Below are 14,719 nucleotides of genomic sequence, written 5' to 3'. Positions count from 1 at the left end.
TGATGAAACTGAACGAGGATGTAATTGTAAGCATTTTTGTTATGTAGAAGTATTTTGATAAGTGTCTTGAAGTCTTTCAAATTTGTTTGAATACATATTAAAACACTACATGTATATACATTTTAACTGAGTCGTTAAGTCGTCGTTAGTAGTTACATGTAAATGTTGATTTGAAACCTTTAAGTTAACGATCATGTTAAATGTTGTTAACCCAATGTTTATTATATCTAATGAGATGTTAAAGTATTACATTATCATGATATTATGATATATTAATATATCTTATTATGATATATATATACAGTTAAATGTTGTTGAAACGATAATCGTTACATATATGTCTCGTTTCGAAATCATTAAATTAGTAGTCTTGTTTTTACATATGTAGTTCATTGTTAATACACTTAATGAAATGTTTAATTATCATTTATCATGATTAAACATAGTGTATCAATATCTTAATATGATTCATATGTATTTAGTAAGACGTTGTTATAACCATAATCGTTATATATACCGTTTCGAGTTTCTTAATTCAATAAACTCAATTTTATGTATATAACTCATTGTTAAAATACCTAATGAGATACTTACTTATCATAATATCATGTTAACTATATATATAATCATATATATGTCATCATATAGTTTTTACAAGTTTTAACGTTCGTGAATCACCGGTCAACTTGGGTGGTTAATTGTCTATATGAAACCTATTTCAATTAATCAAGTCTTAACAAGTTTGATTGCTTAACATGTTGGAAACACTTAATAATGTAAATAACAATTTCATTTAATATATATAAAAATGGAAAAGTTCGGGTCACTACAGTACCTACCCGTTAAATAAATTTCGTCCCGTAATTTTAAGCAGTTGGAGGTGTTGACGTATCTTCTGGAAATAAGTGAGGGTATTTCTTCTTCATCTGATCTTCTCGTTCACAGGTGAACTCGGGTCCTCTATGAGCATTCCATCGAACTTTAACAATTGGTATCTTGTTTTGCTTAAGTCTTTTAACCTCACGATCCATTATTTCGACGGGTTCTTCGACGAATTGAAGTTTTTCGTTGATTTGGATTTCGTCTAACGGAATAGTGAGATCTTCTTTAGCAAAAAATTTCTTCAAATTTGAGACGTGGAAAGTGTTATGTACAGCCGCGAGTTGTTGTGGTAATTCAAGTCGGTAAGCTACTGGTCCGACACGATCAATAATCTTGAATGGTCCTATATACCTTGGATTTAATTTCCCATGTTTACCAAATCGAACAACGCCTTTCCAAGGTGCAATCTTAAGCATGACCATCTCTCTAATTTCAAATTCTATATCTTTTCTTTTAATGTCGACGTAGCTCTTTTGTCGACTTTGGGCGGTTTTCAACCGTTGTTAAATTTAGATGATCTTCTCGGTAGTTTCTTGTATTATCTCCGGACCCGTAATCTGTCTATCCCCCACTTCACTCTAATAAATCGAAGACCTGCACTTTCTACCATAAAGTGCTTCAAATGGTGCCATCTCAATGCTTGAATGGTAGCTGTTGTTGTAGGAAAATTCTGCTAACGGTAGATGTCGATCCCAACTGTTTCCGAAATCAATAACACATGATCGTAGCATGTCTTCAAGCGTTTGTTGTAGTGACCCGAACTTTTCCATGTTTATATATATTAATTGAGATTGATATTTACATGATTAAATGTTTCCAACATGTTAAGCAATCAAACTTGTTAAGACTTGATTAATTGAAATATGTTTCATATAGACAATTGACCACCCAAGTTGACCGGCGATTCACGAACGTTAAAACTTGTAAAAACGACATGACGATATATATATGGATATACATATGGTTAACATGAGATTATGATAAGTAAGTATCTCCATAAGTATATTAACAATGAGTTATATACATATAAACTAGACTACTAACTTAAGGATTTCGAAACGAGACATATATGTAACGATTATCGTTGTAACGACATTTAAATGTATATATATCATATTAAGATATATTAATATATCATAATATCATGATAATATAATAATTTAACATCTCATTAGATATAATAAACAATGGGTTAACAACATTAATTGAGATCGTTAACTTAAAGGTTTCAAAACAACACTTACATGTAACGACTAACGATGACTTAACGACTCAGTTAAAATGTATATACATGTAGTGTATTTAGATGTATTAAAATACTTTTTGAAGACTTCAAGACATATATCAAAACACTCATACTTAACGAAAATGGTTACAGTTACTTTTCCATTCTTTTCTTTCATCAAGAATTCTAGTCGTATTCTTACCCGTATTATACACAGCTTCAAAACGTACTTACTATGAGTATATACCAATAGGAACTAGCATGGGATTACACTCTTGATTATGTCATGTATGACTAATCAATTTTAACTTCTACCATGAGCTAGTCAACTAACTAGAACTCCTTTTAACCCCACTCACCACTCACCAATTACCACTCATCATTCACTCCATTTCACTTCCAATTCTCTTTCTAATTCTCTCTCAACACACACATACTATTATGAATGTATTTTTCCAGTAGTTAATCATCATCTTCATCAAAAATCACTTCAAGAATCAAGCTATAATCATCATAGGAAGAACACTTCAAGAACACTTCAAAAATCCCTTCAAGTTTACTAATTTACTTCCAAGCTTTCTAATCCATTCCAAGTAATCATCTAAGATCAAGAAACCTTTGTTATATACAGTAGGTTATCTTTTTTATTCAAGGTAATATTCATATTCAAACTTTGATTCAATTTCTAAAGCTATAAACTATCTTAATTCGAGTAAAAATCTTACTTGAACTTGTTTTTGTATCATGATCCTACTTCAAGAACTTTCAAGCCATCCAAGATCCTTTAAAGCTAGATCATTTCTTGTCACTTCCAGTAGGTTTACCTACTAAACTTGAGGTAGTAATGATGTTCATAACATCATTCGATTCATATATATAAAACTATCTTATTCGAAGGTTTAAACTCGTAATCACTAGAACATAGTTTAGTTAATTCTAAACTTGTTCGCAAAAAAAGTTAATCCTTCTAACTTGACTTTTAAAATTAACTACACACATGTTCTATATCTATATGATATGCTAACTTAATGATTTAAAACCTGGAAACACGAAAAACACCGTAAAACTGGATTTACACAGTCGTAGTAACACCGCGGGCTGTTTTGGGTTAGTTAATTAAAAACTATGATAAACTTTGATTTAAAAGTTGTTATTCTGAGAAAATGATTTTTATTATGAACATGAAACTATATCCAAAAATTATGGTTAAACTCAAAGTGGAAGTATGTTTACTAAAATGGTCATCTAGACGTCGTTCTTTCGACTGAAATGACTACCTTTACAAAAACGACTTGTAACTTATTTTTCCGACTATAAACCTATACTTTTTCTGTTTAAATTCATAAAATAGAGTTCAATATGAAACCATAGCAATTTGATTCACTCAAAATGGATTTAAAATGAAGAAGTTATGGGTAAAACAAGATTGGATAATTTTTCTCATTTTAGCTACGTGAAAATTGGTAACAAATCTATTCCAACCATAACTTAATCAACTTGTATTGTATATTATGTAATCTTGAGATACCATAGACACGTATACAATGTTTCGACCTATCATGTCGACACATCTATATATATTTCGGAACAACCATAGACACTCTATATGTGAATGTTGGAGTTAGCTATACAGGGTTGAGGTTGATTCCAAAATATATATAGTTTGAGTTGTGATCAATACTGAGATACGTATAAACTGGGTCGTGGATTTATTCAAGATAATATTTATCGATTTATTTCTGTAAATCTAACTGTGGACAACTAGTTGTAGGTTACTAACGAGGACAGCTGACTTAATAAACTTAAAACATCAAAATATATTAAAAGTGTTGTAAATATATTTTAAACATACTTTGATATATATGTATATATTGTTATAGGTTCGTGAATCAACCAGTGGCCAAGTCTTACTTCCCGACGAAGTAAAAAATCTGTGAAAGTGAGTTATAGTCCCACTTTTAAAATCTAGTATTTTTGGGATGAGAATACATGCAGGTTTTATAAATGATTTACAAAATAGACGCAAGTACGTGAAACTACATTCTATGGTTGAATTATCGAAATCGAATATGCCCCTTTTTATTAAGTCTGGTAATCTAAGAATTAGGGAACAGACACCCTAATTGACGCGAATCCTAAAGATAGATCTATTGGGCCTAACAAACCCCATCCAAAGTACCGGATGCTTTAGTACTTCGAAATTTATATCATATCCGAAGGGTGTCCCGGAATGATGGGGATATTCTTATATATATGCATCTTGTTAATGTCGGTTACCAGGTGTTCACCATATGAATGATTTTTATCTCTATGTATGGGATGTGTATTGAAATATGAAATCTTGTGGTCTATTGTTACAATTTGATATATATAGGTTAAACCTATAACTCACCAACATTTTTGTTGACGTTTTAAGCATGTTTATTCTCAGGTGATTATTAAGAGCTTCCGCTGTCGCATACTTAAATAAGGACGAGATTTGGAGTCCATGCTTGTATGATATTTTGTAAAAACTGCATTCAAGAAACTTATTTTGTTGTAACATATTTGTATTGTAAACCATTATGTAATGGTCGTGTGTAAACAGGATATTTTAGATTATCATTATTTGATAATCTAGTAAAGCTTTTTAAACCTTTATTGATGAAATAAAGGTTATGGTTTGTTTTAAAAATGAATGCAGTCTTTGAAAAACGTCTCATATAGAGGTCAAAACCTCGCAACGAAATCAATCAATATGGAACGTTTTAATCAATAAGAACGGGACATTTCAGTTGGTATCAGAGCGTTGGTCTTAGAGAACCAGAATTTTGCATTAGTGTGTCTTATCGAGTTTGTTAGGATGCATTAGTGAGTCTGGACTTCGACCGTGTTTACTTGAAAAATGATTGCTTAACAAATTTTGTTGGAAACTCTATATTTTTAACATGTGAATATTATGTGATACATTAATCTCTTAACGCGTTTGATATTATGTGATAGATGTCTACCTCTAGAACAAGTCCCATTGACTCATCTAATAATAATGAAGAGTCAAATGTAAATTGGAATGATTCGTGGACTGATTCACAAGTTCCCGAAGAGGAACCGGAAGAAGAGTCGGAACCAGAAGAAGAATCAGAACCGGAAGAAGAATCGGAACCGGATGAAGAAATAGAACCGGTGGGGGAAATAATAAAACGGTTAAGTAAAAGAAAATCCTCAACCAACCGACCAAGGTTAATTATGGTCAATGGTGTTTCCGCTAAGGAAGCAAAATATTGGGAGGATTACCAATTCTTCGATGAATCGGATTCTGACGAGAATTCCGATGATGTTATAGAAATTACCCCAACTGAATTTAAAAAGGCAAAAGAAAATAATAAGGGAAAGGGCATAAAAATAGAGAAATCTAATTCCAACCCCGATGAACTTTATATGTATCGTCAACCCCCGAAGTCCTTAAGTTGTAACAATGACCCGGGAACCTCTAAACCACCAGGTTTTTCTAAACCAATGTGGAAAACGACGGCTCGTATTAGGGGAACATCATATATCCCTAGAAACTTGACAAAACGAACCAAAACCGAAGAAGAAGAAACAAGCGAGTCGGAATAAGATAGTTGTATTCGTGTGGTGTAATATATGTAATATAGTGTGCTTATGCTTTATGATATATGTAAAAATTACTTGTATTAATAAGTATTTTTTTTATGAATCTAACTCTTGTCTATTTTACAGTATAAAAACACAAAGTGGATGACAACCCAATATTTTAAGAGACCTACCCGGAGACATGATTGATGAAATCTTGTCTAGAGTCGGTCAGAATTCCTCGGCACAACTATTTAAGGCGAGATCAGTTTGTAAGACATTCGAAGAACGTTCCAAGAATGCCTTGGTTTATAAAAGGCTTTCGTTCGAAAGATGGGGGATATCACATTGGGAAATCCATAAGTTACGATGTGTTTACTTTGACGCATATATTGCGGAGAACCCAAATGCTATTTTACCCAACGGGTTAAGAAATTATTTTGACTCAGTATATCTGAATATAGGACTTCGTGATTTAGAAAAAGCGGCTAACATGCAACATAAAGAAGCATGTTATGCTTACGGGTTAGTAATGTTCGCTTCTTACCAAAGTGAGAACAAGAACATCAGGCTACAACTATTAAACAAAATGTTCCCACAAGTGACGGAGTCGGTAATTGGGGTAAGAAATGAGGTTTTTAGGTTATTACGAGAATGTTGGTCATTACGTAACCCTCGTCCCTTTGACGACGTTACAACACACTGTCTTATCAACGGCCATAACGGTTATGTTCCACAAGACCAAGGATAGGAAGTAGTCCTAGTAAAACCAGAATGCATGACTTGTTTCTGGATGTATGAATTACGTGTCTTTATTGCCTTTGCTGAACGACTTGTGTACTAGCTAGAATTAACTTCACAACTATCTTGTATCAAAGTTATTGTGTGCTATATTTCATGCTTTATGTAAAATACGCGGTATTGTAAGTTTGTAAAATATTGTATAAAAGTTTGAACGCGAAATATTATTACAATCAGTTTTTCATATAGAATTGTAGTAGTTGAATTGTATATTAGTTACTAAGTATGAACTTAACGGGTAGGTACTACCCGAATTTAAACTTATAAAACGCTAATATGAAGAAAAAGCTTTTATAAATGAGTTCATATTATGCTACGAAATACTATTAACTACTCTTAATATTCTGTATGATTAACTTGTTCCTTTTGACTATTTTGAAGGAAATGGCACCGACTACTCGACACACCGTGAATATGAATGAAGAGGAATTCCGTACTTTTCTAGCTTCAAACATAGCCGCAGTACAGGCTGCGCTACATACCAACAATAACCTTGGATCTGGCAGTACAGGAAATCGTGTAGGATGCACCTACAAAGAATTCACTGCCTGCAAACCTTTGGAATTTGATGGAACCGAAGGACCGATCGGATTGAAACGGTGGACCGAGAAGGTCGAATCGGTGTTTGCCATAAGTAAGTGTACTGAAGAGGACAAAGTGAAGTACGCTACGCATACCTTCACAGGTTCTGCGTTAACATGGTGGAATACCTATCTAGAGCAAGTGGGACAAGATGATGCGTACGCACTACCGTGGTCAGCATTCAAGCACTTGATGAACGAGAAGTACCGTCCCAGAACCGAGGTCAATAAGCTCAAGAAAGAACTTAGAGGGTTACGAACCCAAGGATTTGATATTACCACGTACGAAAGACGATTCACAGAATTGTGCCTATTGTGTCCGGGAGCATTCGAAGATGAGGAAGAGAAGATCGACGCGTTTGTGAAAGGATTACCGAAAAGAATCCAAGAAGATATAAGTTCACACGAGCCCGCCTCCATACAACAGGCATGTAGAATGGCTCACAAACTAGTGAACCAGATTGAAGAAAGAATTAAAGAACAGACTGCTGAAGAGGCCAATGTGAAGCAAGTCAAAAGAAAGTGGGAGGAAAACGGTGATAAGAATCACCAATACAACAACAACAGCAATTACAACAATAATCGCAACAATTATCCCAACAATCGCAACATCAATCGCAACTACAATAAACGGCCCAACAACAACAACAACAACAACAACAGCAACTACAACAATCATCCTAACAACAATAATAACCGCAACAACAACAATAATCAGAAGCAGCTATGCCCAAGGTGTGAAAAGTATCACTCGGGGTTCTGCACCAAATTTTGCAACAAGTGTAAAAGAAATGGTCATAGCGCAGCGAAGTGTGAGGTCTACGGACTAGGGGTTAATAGAACGAAAGGAACAAATGGTGTCGGAACGAGTAATGGCAGAGCAAGTAGTGTCGGAGCAAGTTATGCCAATGTAGTTTGTTATAAATGTGGAAAACCGGGCCACATTATTAGAAATTGCTCGAAACAGGAGAACACGAATGGACAAGGCCGCGAAAGAGTTTTCAATATTAATGCGGCAGAGGCACAGGAAGACCCGGAGCTTGTTACGAGTACGTTTCTTATTGACAATAAATCTGCTTACGTTTTATTTGATTCGGGGGCGGATAGAAGCTATATGAGTAGAGATTTTTGTGCTAAATTAAGTTGTCCATTGACGCCTTTGGATAGTAAATGTTTACTCGAATTAGCAAATGGTAAATTAATTTCAGCAGATAATATATGTCGGAATCGAGAAATTAAACTGGTTAGCGAAACATTTAAGATTGACTTGATACCAGTAGAGTTAGGGAGTTTTGATGTGATAATCGGTATGGACTGGTTGAAAGAAATGAAAGCAGAGATCGTTTGTTACAAAAATGCAATTCGCATTATACGAGAAAAAGGAAAACCCTTAATGGTGTACGGAGAAAAGGGCAACACGAAGCTACATCTTATGAGTAATTTGAAGGCACAAAAACTAATAAGAAAAGGTTGCTATGCTGTTCTAGCACACGTCGAGAAAGTACAAACTGAAGAAAAGAGCATCAATGATGTTCCCGTCGCAAAAGAATTTCCCGATGTATTTCCGAAAGAATTACCGGGATTACCCCCACATCGATCCGTTGAATTTCAAATAGATCCTGTACCAGGAGCTGCACCAATAGCTCGTGCTCCTTACAGACTCGCACCCAGCGAGATGAAAGAACTGCAAAGCCAATTACAAGAACTTTTAGAGCATGGTTTCATTCGACCAAGCACATCACCGTGGGGAGCTCCTGTTTTGTTTGTCAAGAAGAAAGATGGTACATTCAGGTTGTGTATCGACTACCGAGAGTTGAACAAACTTACCATCAAGAACCGCTACCCACTACCGAGAATCGACGACTTATTTGATCAACTACAAGGCTCGTCTGTTTATTCAAAGATTGACTTACGTTCCGGGTATCATCAAATACGGGTGAAAGAAGATGATATTCCAAAGACTGCTTTCGGAACACGTTACGGTCATTACGAGTTTATGGTCATTCCATTTGGTTTAACTAATGCACCAGCTGTGTTCATGGACCTTATGAACCGAGTGTGTGGACCATACCTTGACAAGTTTGTCATTGTTTTCATTGATGACATACTTATTTACTCAAAGAATGACCAAGAACATGGTGAACATTTGAGAAAGGTGTTAGAAGTATTGAGGAAGGAAGAATTGTACGCTAAGTTTTCAAAGTGTGCATTTTGGTTGGAAGAAGTTCAATTCCTCGGTCACATAGTGATCAAAGAAGGTATTAAGGTGGATCCGGCAAAGATAGAAACTGTTGAAAAGTGGGAAACCCCGAAAACTCCGAAACACATACGCCAGTTTTTAGGACTAGCTGGTTACTACAGAAGGTTCATCCAAGACTTTTCCAGAATAGCAAAACCCTTGACTGCATTAACGCATAAAGGGAAGAAATTTGAATGGAATGATGAACAAGAGAAAGCGTTTCAGTTATTGAAGAAAAAGCTAACTACGGCACCTATATTGTCATTGCCTGAAGGGAATGATGATTTTGTGATTTATTGTGACGCATCAAAGCAAGGTCTCGGTTGTGTATTAATGCAACGAACGAAGGTGATTGCTTATGCGTCTAGACAATTGAAGATTCACGAACAAAATTATACGACGCATGATTTGGAATTAGGCGCGGTTGTTTTTGCATTAAAGACTTGGAGGCACTACTTATATGGGGTCAAAATTATTATATATACCGACCACAAAAGTCTTCAACACATATTTAATCAGAAACAACTGAATATGAGGCAGCGTAGGTGGATTGAATTGTTGAATGATTACGACTTTGAGATTCGTTACCACCCGGGGAAGGCAAATGTGGTAGCCGACGCCTTCAGCAGAAAGGACAGAGAACCCATTCGAGTAAAATCTATGAATATAATGATTCACACTAACCTTACTACTCAAATAAAGGAGGTGCAACAAGGAGTTTTAAAAGAGGGAAATTTAAAGGATGAAATACCCAAAGGATCGGAGAAGCATCTTAATATTCGGGAAGACGGAACCCGGTATAGGGCTGAAAGAATTTGGGTACCAAAATTTGGAGATATGAGAGAAATGGTACTTAGAGAAGCTCATAAAACCATATACTCAATACATCCTGGAACGGGAAAGATGTACAAGGATCTCAAGAAACATTTTTGGTGGCCGGGTATGAAAGCCGATGTTGCTAAATACGTAGGAGAATGTTTGACGTGTTCTAAGGTCAAAGCTGAGCATCAGAAACCATCAGGTCTACTTCAACAACCCGAAATCCCGAAATGGAAATGGGAAAATATTACCATGGATTTCATCACTAAATTGCCAAGGACTGCAAGTGGTTTTGATACTATTTGGGTAATAGTTGATCGTCTCACCAAATTAGCACACTTCCTGCCAATAAGAGAAGATGACAAGATGGAGAAGTTAGCATGACTGTATTTGAAGGAAGTCGTCTCCAGACATGGAATACCAATTTCTATTATCTCTGATAGGGATGGCAGATTTATTTCAAGATTCTGGTAGACATTACAGCAAGCATTCGGAACTCGTCTAGACATGAGTACTGCCTATCATCCACAAACTGATGGACAGAGCGAAAGGACGATACAAACGCTTGAAGACATGCTACGAGCATGTGTTATTGATTTCGGAAACAGTTGGGATCGACATCTACCGTTAGCAGAATTTTCCTACAACAACAGCTACCATTCAAGCATTGAAATGGCGCCGTTTGAAGCACTTTATGGTAGAAAGTGCAGGTCTCCGATTTGTTGGAGTGAAGTGGGGGATAGACAGATTACGGGTCCGGAGATTATACAAGAAACTACCGAGAAGATCATCCAAATTCAACAACGGTTGAAAACCGCCCAAAGTCGACAAAAGAGCTACGCTGACATTAAAAGAAAAGATATAGAATTTGAAATTGGAGAGATGGTCATGCTTAAAGTTGCACCTTGGAAAGGCGTTGTTCGATTTGGTAAACGAGGGAAATTAAATCCAAGGTATATTGGACCATTCAAGATTATTGATCGTGTCGGACCAGTAGCTTACCGACTTGAGTTACCTCAACAACTCGCGGCTGTACATAACACTTTCCACGTCTCGAATTTGAAGAAATGTTTTGCTAAAGAAGATCTCACTATTCCGTTAGATGAAATCCAAATCAACGAAAAACTCCAATTCATCGAAGAACCCGTCGAAATAATGGATCGTGAGGTTAAAAGACTTAAGCAAAACAAGATACCAATTGTTAAGGTTCGATGGAATGCTCGTAGAGGACCCGAGTTCACCTGGGAGCGTGAAGATCAGATGAAGAAGAAATACCCGCATCTATTTCCAGAAGATTCGTCAACACCTTCAACAGCTTAAAATTTCGGGACGAAATTTATTTAACGGGTAGGTACTGTAGTCACCCGAACTTTTCCATGTTTATATATATTAATTGAGATTGATATTTACATGATTAAATGTTTCTAACATGTTAAGCAATCAAACTTGTTAAGACTTGATTAATTGAAATATGTTTCATATAGACAATTGACCACCCAAGTTGACCGGCGATTCACGAACGTTAAAACTTGTAAAAATGACATGACGATATATATATGGATATACATATGGTTAACATGAGATTATTATAAGTAAGTATCTCCATAAGTATATTAACAATGAGTTATATACATATAAACAAGACTACTAACTTAAGGATTTCGAAACGAGACATATATGTAACGATTATCGTTGTAACGACATTTAAATGTATATATATCATATTAAGATATATTAATATATCATAATATCATGATAATATAATAATTTAACATCTCATTAGATATAATAAACAATGGGTTAACAACATTAATTGAGATCGTTAACTTAAAGGTTTCAAAACAACACTTACATGTAACGACTAACGATGACTTAACGACTCAGTTAAAATGTATATACAAGTAGTGTATTTAGATGTATTAAAATACTTTTGGAAGACTTCAAGACATATATCAAAACACTCATACTTAACGAAAATGGTTACAGTTACTTTTCCATTCTTTTCTTTCATCAAGAATTCTAGTCGTATTCTTACCCGTATTATACACAGCTTCAAAACGTACTTACTATGAGTATATACCAATAGGAACTAGCATGGGATTCCACTCTTGATTATGTCATGTATAACTAATCAATTTTAACTTCTACCATGAGCTAGTCAACTAACTAGAACTCCTTTTAACCCCACTCACCACTCACCAATTACCACTCATCATTCACTCCATTTCACTTCCAATTCTCTTTCTAATTCTCTCTCAACACACACACACACTATTATGAACGTATTTTTCCAGTAGTTAATCATCATCTTCATCAAAAATCACTTCAAGAATCAAGCTATAATCATCATAGGAAGAACACTTCAAGAACACTTCAAAAATCCCTTCAAGTTTACTAATTTACTTCCAAGCTTTCTAATCCATTCCAAGTAATCATCTAAGATCAAGAAACCTTTGTTATATATAGTAGGTTATCTTTCTTATTCAAGGTAATATTCATATTCAAACTTTGATTCAATTTCTATAACTATAAACTATCTTAATTCGAGTAAAAATCTTACTTGAACTTGTTTTTGTGTCATGATCCTACTTTAAGAACTTTCAAGCCATCCAAGATCCTTTGAAGCTAGATCATTTCTTGTCACTTCCAGTAGGTTTACCTACTAAACTTGAGGTAGTAATAATGTTCATAACATCATTCGATTCATATATATAAAACTATCTTATTCGAAGGTTTATACTCGTAATCACTAGAACATAGTTTAGTTAATTCTAAACTTGTTCGCAAACAAAAGTTAATCCTTCTAACTTGACTTTTAAAATTAACTACACACATGTTCTATATCTATATGATATGCTAACTTAATGATTTAAAACCTGGAAACACGAAAAACACCGTAAAATCGGATTTACGCCGTCGTAGTAACACCGCGGGCTATTTTGGGTTAGTTAATTAAAAACTATGATAAACTTTGATTTAAAAGTTGTTATTATGAGAAAATGATTTTTATTATGAACATGAAACTATATCCAAAAATTATGGTTAAACTCAAAGTGGAAGTATGTTTACTAAAATGGTCATCTAGACGTCGTTCTTTCGACTGAAATGACTACCTTTACAAAAATGACTTGTAACTTATTTTTCCGACTATAAACCTATACTTTTTCTGTTTATATTAATAAAATAGAGTTCAATATGAAACCATAGCAATTTGATTCACTTAAAATGGATTTAAAATGAAGAAGTTATGGGTAAAACAAGATTGGATAATTTTTCTCATTTTAGCTACGTGAAAATTGGTAACAAATCTATTCCAACCATAACTTAATCAACTTGTATTGTATATTATGTAATCTTGAGATACCATAGACACGTATACAATGTTTCGACCTATCATGTCGACACATCTATATATATTTCGGAACAACCATAGACACTCTATATGTGAATGTTGGAGTTAGCTATACAGGGTTGAGGTTGATTCCAAAATATATATAGTTTGAGTTGTGATCAATACTAAGATACGTATACACTGGGTCGTGGATTGATTCAAGATAATATTTATCGATTTATTTCTGTACATCTAACTGTGGACAACTAGTTGTAGGTTACTAACGAGGACAGCTGACTTAATAAACTTAAAACATCAAAATATATTAAAAGTGTTGTAAATATATTTTAAACATACTTTGATATATATGTATATATTGTTATAGGTTCGTGAATCAACCAGTGGCCAAGTCTTACTTCCCGACGAAGTAAAAAATCTGTGAAAGTGAGTTATAGTCCCACTTTTAAAATTTAGTATTTTTGGGATGAGAATACATGCAGGTTTTATAAATGATTTACAAAATAGACGCAAGTACGTGAAACTACATTCTATGGTTGAATTATTGAAATCGAATATGCCCATTTTTATTAAGTCTGGTAATCTAAGAATTAGGGAACAGACACCCTAATTGACGCGAATCCTAAAGATAGATCTATTGGGCCTAACAAACCCCATCCAAAGTACCGGATGCTTTAGTACTTCGAAATTTATATCATATCCGAAGGGTGTCCCGGAATGATGGGGATATTCTTATATATATGCATCTTGTTAATGTCGGTTACCAGGTGTTCACCATATGAATGATTTTTATCTCTATGTATGGGATGTGTATTGAAATATGAAATCTTGTGGTCTATTGTTACGATTTGATATATATAGGTTAAACCTATAACTCACCAACATTTTTGTTGACGTTTTAAGCATGTTTATTCTCAGGTGATTATTAAGAGCTTCCGCTGTCGCATACTTAAATAAGGACGAGATTTGGAGTCCATGCTTGTATGATATTGTGTAAAAACTGCATTCAAGAAACTTATTTTGTTGTAACATATTTGTATTGTAAACCATTATGTAATGGTCGTGTGTAAACAGGATATTTTAGATTATCATTATTTGATAATCTACGTAAAGCTTTTTAAACCTTTATTGATGAAATAAAGGTTATGGTTTGTTTTAAAAATGAATGCAGTCTTTGAAAAACGTCTCATATAGAGGTCAAAACCTCGCAACGAAATCAATTAATATGGAATGTTTTTAATCAATAAGAA

This window comes from Rutidosis leptorrhynchoides, chromosome 1 (genome assembly GCF_046630445.1).
Source record: "Rutidosis leptorrhynchoides isolate AG116_Rl617_1_P2 chromosome 1, CSIRO_AGI_Rlap_v1, whole genome shotgun sequence".
NCBI classification, from domain to species: Eukaryota; Viridiplantae; Streptophyta; class Magnoliopsida; order Asterales; family Asteraceae; genus Rutidosis; species Rutidosis leptorrhynchoides.
Note: the sequence above shows the minus strand (reverse complement) of the source record.